The following is a 15,106-nucleotide window of genomic DNA, read 5'->3' as shown; positions in this document are numbered from 1 at the left end:
CAGGTCTCGCGCGAGACTTTTGTGGGCTTTATTCACGGATTTTTGCTAACTTTGGGATGGCCTCTGGATGCGATCAGCTCCTCACGTGCCGCTTGGCACCGAGACGCACTCGGCGCGTCCGGCTGCCAGCTGTGCTGCTCCCCAAAAAGCCCCCCCCGCAGCTCCCCAAAAGCCCCCAGGGCCAGGGGGCTGCTCTCCTGCTCACCCCCAGCTGCAGCACAGGCAGGACGCCGGCTCGCTGCAGGTCCCACGTGTCCGAGTGCACCCTCACGGAGGGTTTCTGGACAGCTGCACCTGGGCACGGCCGGCGAAGCTCCTCACCACCACTTGCACGCCCGCAGCCCCTCGGGCACAGCTCAGTCACCGTTTCCAAGTCACTGATGGGTAACCGTGAGTTCACCCAGCCTCTCCTGGCAAAGCTCCCTCGGCTCTCTGCTCCAGCCCTGGCGATGTGGCATGCAGGCTCTCGTCCATCTCAAAAGAGAAAAAATAAAATAAAATAAAACCAGATTTCCACGGTGTTACGTGAAGGCACATCGTGGCCCCTGCCAGTGCGGATCCTTTTACAGCAACTTTGCTTCATCCGGGCTTCTTGGCAGGTCCAGCTGGGCTCAGTGTTTACACATCTGGATCCATTTGCAGCACCTCGATGGGACTCCAAGGAAAACAACAATAATTCAGCCTGGCACAGAGACAGGCCCCAGCACCACCACCTTCAAGAGCGGGGGCAGGCAGCTCAGCGAGGAGGGTCCTGCTCCCATGCCCAGAGCAGGCAGGAGCCTCTCGCCCCCCAGCTGCAGCACGGGATTTGTAGAAAATGCGTCCTGATACACGCACAGATCCACAGCACCGGAGAGCCCGGGTGCCTAACGGGACAGGGGATGCGATGTGCAGGGACGATGCAGAACGTCCTGGCTGGATAAGTGCCCGCCGCCACGCTCCAGGAGGCGCAGGACAAGCAGCCCGTTCTCTCGGCTCGGTTTTTGCGGCTTTTGCTTGCACAAGGTGCAGGATTAACAGCCCTGAGTCTGAATTCCTGCAGTGGCCCGGAAAGGAAAGCAAAGAGTGCCAAAGCAATCCTTCTGGCCTGAAACTGCTTGTGTAAACTGTGTGGTGTAGGGGGCTGCTGCTCCCCGAGCTCTGGGCACCCAGCGCCAGCGAGGACGGGGGACAAAACGCCGTGCCCTGCGCCAGCGTCCTGCCCCCGGCACAGCCCAGGGCACCTGCCCAAATCCCACATCTCCACCCGGTAATTCCCACCCTCTGGCACGTGGCTGCCAGGCAGGGAGCTGAACCCATCGGCCTTATTCCATGTATTTTAGAGGGACACAGGTGTAGCACCTTGCTAACAAGAGGCTTTGCTGGCCCCGGAGCACTTAGTCCTGTGCAATGGTCGTTATTTCTATATGAACCGCTGCGTGAGCTTTCTTAGCTTGGGCAGAATTTCCTCCCTGTAGAACAAACAAGCGTGCCAGTATTTACCAAAAGTGTCCTGAGCGCCGTGCCCCCGGCAGGGCTGGCCGCAGCGCCTTGAATGAGAGCCAGCACCTCTGGCTCGCTCTGGCTGACCGGCACGGCCCGTGCCTCCTCCTGAGAACCCGGGGACGGGTCTGGAGCTCAAAACCCCGCAGCCGTGAGCAGCGCCGGTGCAGCGGGTCCTGGTGCCTGCTGCCTCTGCACCACGGACGGGGCGAGAGCGACTGGGATGAGTGATAACCCAAGCAGCAAGGCAGACCCCAAACAGCAACAGGTCATTCTCCTCGGATGGGCTGTGTTTTGCCAGCATTTCTGATTGTTTAAGCTGGAGCTAGGAGACCGCAAGATTGATTTACGAGAGCCGGGGACCATAGAAACCCAACGGCAAGCCCTGGAGCAGCTTGGCCAAGGCAGCCACTGGCTGCATTAGCACCTCGCTCGCAGCCAGACCACACAAACCCACGCCACCGCATCTCCCCAGCCGATAACCCGAAGGGCCGTGGGTGGCTGCAGGGCACAAATCCCTCCCTGTGCCAGGCCCACAACACCTCCAAATGCAGGGGCACCCTGCGGACCCCACACCCTCCAAAGGGGTCCCACGGCCGAGGGCAGACTGCAGCACGATGCCTCCCGAAAGGTGCAGAGGGGGCAGAAGAGGAGCAGCCCGGTGCAGAGGTGCCCGGGTGGCTGCAGCTCTGCCTCGCGCGGGGGAAGGCTCACCGAGTCACCGTTTATTTGAGAGCGTGCTCCTTCAATGTCCTTTAAAGCACTTGCCTTCTGATTTGGAAGGGAGACTTTAAATAAAAATTAAAAGGCAAACAAAAGCAGTGTCTCCACTTAAAAGCCCTTTAAAGGCTTGGAAATGATTAATGTGTTTAAACTATAAACTGTAGCTGTTTTAAGAGGAGATAAATATGAGATCAAGACTTCTGACTACACAAACAGTGCGAAAGCGTAAGTAAACAGCCGTGACAAGTTTAGCACTCTCGTGGCGACGGCGTTCTGCGCAGAGCGCGTGTGCTTCGTGCCACCGTGACCGCTGGGGCACGGCGAGAGGGAGCCACAGGCGGGCGCCGGCACGAGCACCGCGCGGCCCCGCGCCGTCCAGGAGCACCCGGTCACCAGGGCTGGAGCATCGGGGCAGCCGGGCACGGCTTCCAGCAAGGAGCTGAGAGCATCACCACCTCCATCCACTGGACACGCCAATGGTTATTATGCAGGGCTGGCACAAAGCGGCCCCTGCTGCTCAGAGGCGCCGGTTCCTCTCCCGCTGCCCAGGACAGGACGATGTCGCGACGCCGAGACAAATTTCTGCCCAAAGAGCAACTGCTGGCAACCGCCAGCTCCTCGCTGCAAATCCAAACGCTGCCTGGCCCTGCCTTGCCCACCCTGTGGCTGGCACCTGGTGCCGCAAAGGCGGCCGCCGGCACCTGCTCAGCCCCTTCGGTAAGCCAATAAGTTGTGAAAAAGCATCAGCGCTGTTTGCACGACTGCACGTGCCCGCGAGGATCCTGTCCGCAGAGCGCACGGAGCCCACCCTCAACAGCATCACGAGAGTGATGTTTGGTACGGGAGGAGGGGTGCTAAGAGGGACAGGCGGACACCCGTGACCCGTGCCAGGAAACGCCCACATGCCCCAAACCCAAGCCCCGAGGCACTGGTCGGCCTCTTTCCTATTAAAAATGCAGCGGGGACAGAAAGACCCCAGCGTCCTCCACCCCCCGGCAGGACCACGCTGCTCTGCTCCCCGGCCTCAAGACCGCGTTCCTCCAGCCTTGGCAGGTGGTGAAACACTCTGCCAGAGGAGGAAGGACAAGCAGCAGTGACAAAGCCATCCCTGCCACAGATGGGTGAAGATCCTTGAACCCAGACCCAGGCGCCGCGTCCCCCAGGGAGGCTCGCAGCGCTCCGCCCGGCAGCTGAGCGCGGATCCCACTTCTGGAGCATCCGAATGCCATTAGCACGAGCTGCCTCGCTGTGCCCGTCCCGCTCCGTAATTGAGAGCTGTGCCCTGGGAACACCAGGGTTTACATTCGGGTCTGGCACAGCGATGTCCCCAGAGCTGCTGGCGCTCTGGCTGCACAACGCAATCCTCAGCGACCTTGTGAGCGCTGGATCTCCCTGCGGGGCTTTGAAATCAATTTCTCCCCTCAATAAAGAACTCCTCACCCTCTGTTTTTCCCCTGGAGAAGGACTAAAGCTGCTCCATTTAACCAGATCTGCTCCCTAAGCCTGCTCTCTCCAAGCCCCACCACGTGAAGTCCTCGCATTGGAGGCTCCCCCTCTGCTGGGTTCACCACGACCCAGACCTCTGCCGAATTTATCCTGGAAAACCACTCGAGACAGAGCTGCTGGGGGCCAACAAATGGCACCAACGATGATGAACATCAGAGCTGAGCGTGGGGAATCTCCTTCAGCAGCTTGATCACAGAGAGCAACGGGAAGGGACGGGAAGGGATGGGAAGGGACGGGAAGGGAAGGGAAGGGAAGGGAAGGGAAAGGGAAATGCATCGGACTTCTCTGCTGAAAGATTCCCGTGGAGTTCAACGGGCCGTTTAGCAGGTAGCTGTCACTGCAAACACCGCAGATTACGCAGCCGACAGGAGACAAGCCAGGGTAATGCTGCTCGTAATCCCGTGTATGTTCAAACACGTCGACGGCTAGATAAATAGACTATTTAATTAAACCAACAAGTCATCGTTTATTTTCACATCACAATAGGTTAAATGACTTTTTATTCCCATTTTCCATATCAACCGAGCAGACTTTTTCGGTAATAAAAGCTAAACTCTAATTAACAGCTGGCGTGGTTGTACTTGGCAGCATTGTGAGTAATTCAGCACAAAGCAAACACATTTCCTATGAACGGCTTTTGATTGCAGAGACCGAGGCAATAGATGTTACGCCAGCGAGCGGCAGCTACCTCCTGGTTATTGTTCGGAGGGCGAGGTGAGAGCGGGCACGGCCCCGGCCAGGAGGATGGAAGGGGGAAGGCGTCTAAATTAGGGCCTGGCTGACTTCAAAACTGGCCTTGGAAGAGCAGCAGTGCCTGCAGACCGTGCCCTAATCCCCGTTTGCCCCTCGGGAAGGGCGACCCGCACCGCGTCCCGCCGCCCCCGGCACCACGCGCGCACGCTGCCCCCCCCCCCCCCTTGCTGCTCCTCGTTATTTACGCAGAAATATCGACAACAGCTTCAAGTCCCCAGCCCTGAAAATTATCTGAGATCAATCTCGCGTGCTTCCCCAGCAGGCTGCCTCGGCGGTGATTGAAACACCGCGTCCTCACCCAGGGCCGTATCGATCCCCCGCTCCGACGGGCAGAGCGCACGCAGCCGATGGCAGGAGACGGGGAGGGGGGGCCCCGCAATTTGTCCCCCGTAACGTGGCAGCTTCCCCATCAGGCACCGTCACCCCTTCCCACGTCGGAGCAGAGGGGAGGCTTTACCCCGGGGTGCCCCAGCAGGGCTTTGAGCCCCCACGTTATGGAGCTGGGGAGAGGTGGAGCTGCGTGGGGGGGGGTTTGGGCACCTCCCGAGCTCCTCTCCGGTTTGTGCTGACCTTGAAGGCCGTGGAAAGGGAAACATGATTCTGCGATATTTCACCGCACCGGAGGGACAGCCACCCCCGGATCAGGCTGAGTCCTCTTCTTCCTGCTAAACGAGCTCTTATTCCACTTCTCACCTTGCGTTTGCTCGGCTTGGCTTTGAAAACGTGCCAGGAGAGAAGAGGGACGGGCATCCAGGGGCGACCGCCCGGCCCCGACGAACAAGGCAATGCTTTTAGAGTGACATCCGCTCCGCTGATTCGGAAAGGGGAGCTCAGAGTCAACCCAGGAAAAAAAAAAAAAAAAAAAAGGGAAAAGAAACAAACCCAAAGCAGCACCTGCATTGACTCTGTGTGACCTCCAGCTCCGTCTATCGCTCGTGCAGAATAAACACGGAGGGGAGAGAAAAACACCGCGTCCTAAAGCAAACAGCGAGGACAAGCCTGATGAGAGCATTTAAGCAGTTATTAGAGAGCGCTTGATTGCAAACCTTGTCGGAGCCCCAGAGAACATGTGATGTTTGTTTTACCAGCACTTAGCAGCTGTCCGGGTAAGGAAGAGAACAAAGTGTAGGTGTTATAAAGTCAATATTGTTACAGGAAGGCGTGTGACAAAGGTCCGCCGAGCTGCAGTTAAACGAAATCACTTTCTCGCTGGGTTTATGCGGCTTAGCTGAAGTTTATATTATTGCCCCGAATTCCTTTTCCAGATGCGTACGACGTAAAAGATTAAGATCATAGACCCGACGTGATTGTTTCCACTGATGAGATTAATGTGGTTTTTGTTGTTGTTTTGGTATTTTTTTTTTTCTTTTTAAATCTGAAGCAGAAGATGGATTGCTGGATTGATCCATGCTCAAGCAGCACGAGTTTCTGCCTGGGAGCCCAGCCCCGCGCCAGGCGCCGAGCTGCTCTCTGTTGCCCTTCCATCTCATCCCAACCCCAAGAAATTATCCTTTAAGCTGAAATTCGTCCCCTTTATCGCTGCCAAGAGGTGAACCGAAAAGGAAAGGCCGCAAATCCCCCTGGCATCTTCTTGGATGACCGGCCGCTAAATAGCAGCCCTCAGAGAAAAAGAAGAACGGTGTTTGGCAGCTGGCCCACGGGGGCCTGAAAGCCTCCACTCGCCTGCGCCTCCAGTCCCCAGGGCAGAAACCTTCCAAGTCCCCAACCCACCCCGAGTTTTATTTTAACGCCTCCCTCCGCGCTGCCAAGCTTTCGGTGGCCTTTGCCAGAAAGGCAGGCTTGCAATGAAGAGCAGCTCGCAGGAACGCCCGTGCCCGTACAACGAATGTTTTTCCACGGTGAAAACCTGCGAGGGGATCGCGACTCCAGCCACGCAGAAGGAAGCCTCCTTGCCTTGGAGCACCCCCAGCAGCAGCTCTGCGAGGGACGGCGGGGTCCTGAAGCCACGGCACGGCCCCCAAGAACAAAAAAGCACCAAAGAACCGCCCTCAGCTCCTGCTTCCTTGGTGGAAACCCCCAGGGCAGGGCCCTTTGAGCCGCGTGTACTTAGTGCTGCTCTGCTGCTGCAGCCCCAGCTTTGTGCTTCCAGGAGGGAGGATAAACTTCATCCTTATTGCAGCTATTAACCTCTGCCTGCGAGGACACCAGAGGTAAATGAGTAACTTCTCATTTCTTGGGTAACAAGAAAATACACAATACCGTGGCCAAGGCACACCGAGAAGTGATTTTATTTCCAGGTGCGAGGGCAAACACTTTTTTTTTTTTTCCTTCTTTTAAACACCCGGCTTGTTTTTTTCCAGCAGTCTCCCAGTTTGCAAATTTTCACGTTTTTATTAGGTAGGTATATCCAGCGGGGGCTTGGCTCCCGCCCCGAAGTGGAGCCACAGCTTTTAATTGGTAATTGTGCTCTCATGATAAAACCGGAGGTGTCACAGGCAGAGCCAGCGAGGAAGGGGGGGGGAGAGCCAGACCTGAAAGCGAGCACCACCCCCTGACCTCCCCGTGTTCTGCTCCTCTGGAAACATCATCAGCCAGAGGCTGCTGCATGCGGGGGAAGGCATCGAGGGATGGAGGCGGCTGGAAGCTGTGCCCAGAGCAGCACCGAGGCTTTTCCAGTACCTGCCCTGCCCGAGGGTGCTCGGCGCCCTGAATCTCGCCTCCCTCTCCGTGGCACAGCAGCGAAGGGCACCGAGAGGCCAGGGAGCTGCTTCGAGAGACACGGGAGGAGAAAGAAGAGGCTGAGAAGACGAGGGGTTGTTCTTTGTCCCAGCCTCGCTGCGTTTCCCTCATCCTCCTCCTTTCCTCCGGCCTCCCCCCGCCTCTGTACATAGCGGCTCTGCCTTGTTTATAAAGGCGGTGTTGACATTTTGTTATAAATGGTAATGTCAATTTGATAAAGTTAATTACTTATTATTTGGAATCTCATTTGCATCGAAGGCTGGATTCATTAAAAAAGCCCAACCTGTGTTTAACCGAGAGGTTTGGAAAGCACCTGGAGGGGCTGGGGGAAGCGCGCCAGCCCCGCGCCGCGCTCCAGCCCCTGTGCCAGAGTTTATTACCACAACAGATGAAAGCATTAACGGCCTAGAGCTCAGAATTCCCAATGCAATAACGCATTCAGCTAGTCCGAGCTCAAGTAAATATTTACTTTGTCTTATTTTTCAACTGAATTTCTTAAAGTGGCTGAGGAATCAGGCTCTCCAACGCTGCTCTGTTCGAGTCTACAGCAACCCCCCCTTCCCGCCTGCACCCATTTTCATACCTGTATCGTTTAAGCATTATTACTGCAACATTTTTGGTATTGTTTTTGTATTGGTTCATCCTAACCCTATTTCTTCTAAGCCCTGCAAACCCAAAGCCTTGGGGAAGGCTCACGCTGCCAGCTGCCTTCCTCCTTTCTCAGCCTCCTATCGTCCACTCCCCACCCAGCAGCGCTCCGATGATTCGAGCCCCTGTATTTTAGCGCACCCCGCACGTTTATCACGCAGGAAAGCACAGCTCCAGCAGCGTCCCCAGCACAAGTCCAGGGGCTGTGGCAACATCTCAGCGCAGGGCTGAGCCTGTGCCCTCCCCTCCGCACCAGGGCTCCGCACCAGGGCTGCGTTCGGCCCCTCCTGCCGTGCCCGTCCCTCTCCGTAGCGGGCACCCAGGAGCAGGTCCCATCCAGGAGCAGGTCCCGCTGCACCTTCCAACCTTCCTTCCTCGGAGAGCAGTCGCAGATTGAAGACATCCACGCCTGGTGGCCCTGAAGGTCCCCTGCAGCAGGATGCAAGCACAAGGGCCAAGCCCAGACCCTCACCAGAGGCACCCCGCTCTCCTTCCCCTCCGGATCAAGGCACATTTCCTAGCGAACACACGTCCTCCCTGAACCCTCCACGCGGATCGGATGCTGTTCCTAAGCCACCGCCAGCACACCCAACAGAACACTGCCTTTGCAGACACCCATCTCTCCTTACACGGCTGTCTGAACAATTCGGATGATTCCACACTAAAAAAAAAAAGTCCAAAAACAGGGCAGAAAAAGAGAATCTCCCTCGGTTTGCACACCCAGGAGAGATTAACGCCTGCATAACTCACCAGTGCGGAATTGTCCCAGCGTGCTGCCAAGGCTGGCAGCCCCGATGAGCAGCGCGCTCCAAGGAGACGCATTTTACTTTGGACAGCTTTGGCTGCCAGCGGCTTTTACGAGAGCAGCTTTTATCTTCTCGCACCAGCCAGGCAGGAGCGTCAAAGGCCAACATTTAACCTGCAAGAGCCGTGCGTTTCCAGCAGCACTGAACAGAGGCACAATCCAGCCCTCCTGCATCCATGCCCTGGGGAAATCCACGTGCTGAGAGCACCACCAGCACGTGGTGAAGCACGTGGAAGGTCTTCATCCTGCGGGTCTCCTCTGGCACGGCATGAGGACACGGCGTGCCAGGAGCAGGCAGGGTGCTCCCCGCGGCCCCCCTTTCCCCTCAGCACCTCCCAGCACCCTCATTAGCAAATCCTGGTGGTTTTACTATCGTTTTTTGAAGGAATCCCCAGCTGCTGGTGGCAGCACAGCCCGGGCCAAGAGCACCATCTGCTGCCCCACACCGGCTGCGCACGGCCGGTCACACCGATGCTGATGGAAGTCACCAGGGTCACCCCACTGAGCCCCAAGCAGCCCCGGTTCGTTCTCGAGCTCCTGCTGCCTGCCTGGAAACCCTGGAGCCAGGCAGGAGGCAGCCCCCGGGCAGCCCTGAAGGATGGAGCAGCAGCGGGGGGCTTGCACCGTGCCCCGAGCACCCATGGGCTTGCACCCATTTGCCGGGTGACGGGGCACAAACCACGGGCAGGACCTGGCTCTGCGCAAGGGGAAGCCAAACCCGAGCCCCAGAAGCTCCCAGACGCTGCAGACCCGTTTCCACGCTCAGCAGAAGGGCCACTTCGCTTCCAAACGCCGCAGGATTTGAGATCCACTAGGCAGAGCCGATGTTACTCACCGTACGTCTGCTTTGTAAAGGTTAAAGCTCCTCGAGCCAGTAAGGGTTCAGGGACTTCGCCACGACCCACTACTCCACATGCTCATTTAATTTAATTTCTCTGGCTCTTGTCTGCAGAACACCTTCTACCCCTTTCAACAGCAAAGAGCCAAAAGCCCAAAGCTAATATTTATGCCTCAGATCTCCCTGATGATGCAATCCAGTAACAAATCACTACTTAAATAATCCAGCCATTTAATCATCCAGAAATGTGTAGAAATAAGAGGATTAGCCTGCTATCCCAGGGAATTGTGTTTTATGGACCCTGGGTTTTTCCTAATAAAACAACAAGAACAGCTCATGGCATTTTCAAAATAAATCCAAGTATCCAAAGCTACAGAACAAGCAAGCTGTTGGAGCAGGAAGGGGAGGCTCCTGCACTGCCGTCTCAAACAAAACTCCTGCTAACTAATTAAAAAGAGTTTTCATCTGACTTGCAGATTAAGTTGTGTGTTTAACTCCTGTGCTTCCAGCCTCGAGGAACCGAGCCAAACTCCTGGCAGGGGGCTCGCACGGCTAGGAGCTGATCTGCTGCCTTCTTCTGGGAGCAGGCTCTGCCTCTGGGGCAGGGGAGAGCGGCTCTGGCCAAAGGCAAGGACAAGCTTCTTTCCTGCAGCAACCGGCCGACGTTCTCCCGCCACGAGCTCTGTTCTACTCCTCTTTTTATAGGCGCTCCGTCCACAAAGCTGAATATAAGCAGAGACGGTATAATTTTAGCATGCGGGAGGATTATTTTTACCAGCATCTGAACTCCACATAAATCAAGACAGACACCGGAGACAAACGCTATTTCTGGGAAGCAGGGAGCAGCTCGTCGCTTATGTGCCGCTGGGAGCGGAGCCCCAGGCTCCACGGCTGCCTGCGGGGCTGCTCCTGGCCCCGACGGGGATCGAGGACCGCCACCGAGGCGGTCTGCGTGCGAGCATCTGTCCTGTTTGCAAGGGATCAAGCCCCGTCCTCGGGAGGCAGGCGCTGCCAAGCAGTCCCAGACACCAGCAGACACACACCAGCCGTCTTCCAAGCCCGCTGCCCTCCCCAGAAGAGGAATGCTTTTGCCTGCAGCGGCAAGGTCAAAGGTGGTTTTCATCGCCTGCCCCGGCAGGGGAGCACAGCAAGCCGTCGGGCGCTGTTCCCAGCGTTGCCCCCGTCCCACGCCACCCTGCTTTACCAGCACGGGCGCTGCCGTTTGCCAGCAGCTCATCCCCTCCTACAATTTCAAGAGGGTTGCTCGTGCCTGCCAGGATTATTGCTTGTAATTATTCACGCTGTGCCACGAACAGCAAGCCTTCTCTCGGAAGAATAGCAACTCCAAGTCTAATTCCTTCGGGCAATCTACAGCTTATTGCTGCAGGCTCTGAAGAGGCAGCTTTCCGCCTTCGTACCCAGCCCCTAGGTACCACCCGCACGCCCTCGCTGCCAGGGGGCAAAGCCGGGGAGCTGGAGGCTGCCCCTTGGCCACGGGGCACCGCAAGGCACCCCACAACGCCTGCCCCGCCGCCAGACAATAGAGGCCACACACGCTCTGCAGTCATCTGAGTTAGACACGACAGAGGAGACCACAAAAGGGAGTGGAAAACAGTGGAAAAAAGAGAACAGTTCGCTGAAAAAGCACGTTACAAGCCAAAAGACTCGCTGGAAATGGCTGCATCTCGGGCTCCCTGCAGTAGCCGTTCCCTGATCCCAGCCTCTGTTCTGGGGATGCGCTGTTCGGGCCAAGGCTCTCAACCCTGTTGTAACCCATGGAAGAACATCAGGGAGGTCTGAGGGGAACGGAGCACAGCTCCGGGGTGATGTCTCGGCTCAGCACCCGTCCCCACAGCCCATCCTGCCTGCCCAGCACGGCAAGGACAAGGCAGCAGCACCCAGCGCCCGCTGCTCAGGCCGCGGCGCTCATCAGACGCTGCAAGCGCAAATGTTCCGCGCTGGCTTCCAAGCAAAGGGAGATTTCCACCTCAGACAACCCCTGCTAGTCCCCAAGCAGGCAGCGTTGCTGGCCGTTCCTTTGATCCCCGTCTGCAAATAGCTTCCACCAGGCAGCACAGCAGATCTGCAGAATGACAGTCCCTGACGGAGAGGCCGGGCTGAGAACAGCTGTAGCCGCTCGGGTCAGGGTTGGAGCATGTTAGCATGCAAGTGTGAAGCACGCACGGGAGCTGCCAGGTCCAAAAGCAGACAGGCTCCTCCGTATCAGCTTTTTCATCCCCTGCTCGCTGGCAGGCTGCCCGGCGCGCACAGGCTGAGTTCAGCCAGAACGCTTTTCACAGGAGCGGGGTGCAGGCACCTTTTTTTTTCCCCCCTCCTGCAGAGCACTTGGCAAGAAGAGCCGGCAGGCTAGCGAGGTAGGCAGTAAAATCCTGTTAACTTCACTGGGAAGAGTTCAGCTAATCCTACAGGCTTCTGGTACTTACATGCTTAGCAGTGATTCACTGCCACAGACGCAAAGGGGCAGAACATGACCTGGAATGAGATTGGTGTCCTGAACTTTCATACCGTATCTCGACCTGCTTTGAGACAGCAGATTGCAGGCCAGGCCTGGTTCAAGAACAGATCTACTCCAGCTCGCTGCGAGAAGTCTATGATTTCAGGGCTGAGCCTGCATATTATTCTTCTGCTTTTCATTACTCAGCAGAGGCTGCAGCCAGTTAATGCCAAGAACATCCAAGCAACACAGGCAACAGAGCCCAGAGCCTTCACCTTCTGCCAGTAGGAAACTCTGACGGTTCAGAACTGGCAGGAGGAACGGGCAGCATTAACTGCAGACTTCGGCTTACTGTGGGAGCAATTTGTTACCTCAAAAGGTAAACACGAATTCAGTCGAGCGAGCTGCATTTAAAACAGCATTTGTCAGTAATTCCAAGGAACTTGACTACAAGCAAGCTGACAAAGACTCTTCTGACTCCAGGCTTGCTCGCAGAGCATCCGCTGCTCATCAGTTCTCTCCCAAAGTGAAGCTGACTTGAAGTCCTGAAATCCCACTAGCTTCTAGCTGCACAAGACAGAAATCACAGAAACAAGACTCGGAACAAAAGCATCGAAGAGCTGCTTTTAGGCTACAAGCCTCTGCGAAACGGAGTGATGCATCCCACTGGAACACGGCCTGATCCTGCTTGCCAGTGGAAGGGCTGGCAGAAACAAGAACCTGCAATAAAACTGAGAGTTCCAAGAGGAAGATACTGGGGAAAATAAGTTACAGATTTTCCACTTAAATTAAAAAAAGGAATCTCAATTTATCATGTTTTTGCATCACGCTGGCTGCTTTGCTTCCACGTACAACCGAGCTCTCCTCGCACCGAGGCTAGGGGGGCAGCTGACTCCATGCACAGAGCAAAGGGAGCCAGAGCCCAGCACCCTCCAGGGAAACATTCCTGCTGCTTACAGTCAGTGGCACCCTAAAAGATGTCCTCAGCTTTAGAGCCCCTGTTGGGACATGAACAAATTCAGGGCTTCCCCCTCCAAATCTCGGGCTTCCAGTTCCACTCCGCAGGGCTCCCTTCTTATCCGCAATCAGTGCGAAGCTTAGGGGAAAAGGAAAGGCAGACATAAGCACCCAGCAGAACCAGACAAAAACCCAGATTTCCAGCAGATTACATTTTTTCCCAGAAGCCCACTTCCTACACAAAGGCTTCTCCAGCCTCGCTGACAGTAACTGGTAGGAGCTGGCTCTGGCCAACATCAAGCAGAAGGCCTCATTCAGCTATTTCACAGAGGAGCATTGGTACAGGCAACCCTCCTACTGTGTGCTGCTGTTTGTTTTAACGCTTCCCACTGAATGTCAACGGAGACTAAAGAATGACAAGTACACAAAGATACCCACAATAAATGCCAGCCCTTGTTAGCTGAGTAAATTGTGTGCTTAGCTGAGTCTTAGAGGAATCTTTGCAGAGTAAACACCGCCAGTGCTATGTACTAGAGTAAATATGTGAAGAAGACACAAAGACATGAAGAACGACTGCAGAGGAATGCAATTGAGTGGCACCGAGTGCAATTCCTCTGACGGGACAGCATTGCTAGAGCTGGGCCAGGAAACAGCTTGATATGCAATGAAATCCTCCCGCCGTTGCTGGTGGATGAGCCCCTGGGCCTTCTCCTTCCCCCAAGCTAAGCCTCGAGTTCCACCCAGAGGAGCGCTCTGGGCTCTGCCAAGTTCTGTTTCCTCCCAGACACGAACGCAGAGCAGCCTGCAGGCTGTCCTCACACCCCATGGGGTTTTGCTCTTTGAAGTTGCCCGCTCTGCCCAGCACAGGACGCAGTAACAGCCTCTGGGTCATTAAAGATGAAACTCAGACAGGACATAGCACGGTTGTGTTGGCTGCACGGCGGGATGACCAGCCAAGACTTTAAGAAGCTCAGCCCAGCCTTCACCTCGCTTCGAGTTCTGCTCAGAGGCACGACGCAAGGCCGTTAGCTCAGACCTGACGGACAGTTTAGGTACACGAAGAACAAGTCACAGGCTTGACACAACTTGTTCCCGTGCCGCCACCTGCCTCAGCGCTGTCAAGGACACACAACCTCCTTCGCAAGGTCTTACATTTGCTTTTGATTAACCTTTATACAGGGACAAGGCGGCTGCAGCAGCCATCTCTTTGTGCCTAACTGCATCCTCATTCAAAACAAGAACTTTTGTACTGAGAAAAGCTCTTGTAAAGCACTGCTCGTCAAGATACAGAACTTGGGAAGGACTCGCGCACTTCAGCCACGCATCCTTTGCCACCAGATACAAAAGATAGCATCTTGAGAGCTAATCCTGAATGCCTCCTTCACGCTGCTTTTGAAGCAGCCTAAAAGAAGCCACGTTCCGCAGCTAAATATTTTCTTTTACAAAGTTCTGAATATTCATTTCTCACATCTCCCTCTCGGGTTTCCCCAGTAACACTTCAGCGATTTATGCTGATGACAGAATGATTCAACCTAAATCAAAGCGATAATGTCTTTGACAGCTTGCTCATCATTAATAGCGGATTAATTATTTTAGTGCTTGCAAAGGAGTTAATTTAAACACCAGAAACGGGAGCACGGGCCTTATTTAAGCTTCTTTCATTGTTACTCCCGTTGGCTGTCCTTCCCGTCCTCCCACGGGGTTGCAGTGAACAAGGTAGGTGACGGGTGGTAGCAAGGACCCACTGCACAGGTTGGCAGTATCCCAAAAACTCAGGGCCAAAAGCCAGAAGGAGGAATCTGCTGCCACGCAGCCCAGGCAAAAGCCTCCCTCCCTGCAGGGCGCAGGATTCAGACGCCAGCACCCGACCGTGGTTATTTCCTACCACCTAGTGGCACCAGCTAATGATTACAGCTGCAGAGCTCCCCAATGCTCCCTTACTGATGCAAGGTGGGGATTTGCCTGTTCAGCTCACAGAAAGCTACAAATAAAACAACCAACCACATTTCTTCAAGCTTTTTCCCCATTTTTCCTTCCGTCATTTATGGCTTAAATGCAGTGTCTTCAGATACAGCTATTCACTAGTTAGGTGTTAAATAGAAGGACTGTACTTCAACCAGCACCCTGAGCACACGTTTAATAACTAAGCCTGCCACACACAGCTCTCTCTGCTTGTAGCTCTCCTAGCTAGGACTTCTCGTTTCCCAGACCAAGGTGGAAACCCTTTGAAGCCACTGAG

This window comes from Oxyura jamaicensis, chromosome 10 (assembly GCF_011077185.1).
Source record: "Oxyura jamaicensis isolate SHBP4307 breed ruddy duck chromosome 10, BPBGC_Ojam_1.0, whole genome shotgun sequence".
Taxonomy (NCBI): domain Eukaryota; kingdom Metazoa; phylum Chordata; class Aves; order Anseriformes; family Anatidae; genus Oxyura; species Oxyura jamaicensis.
This window is presented reverse-complemented; position numbering follows the sequence as displayed.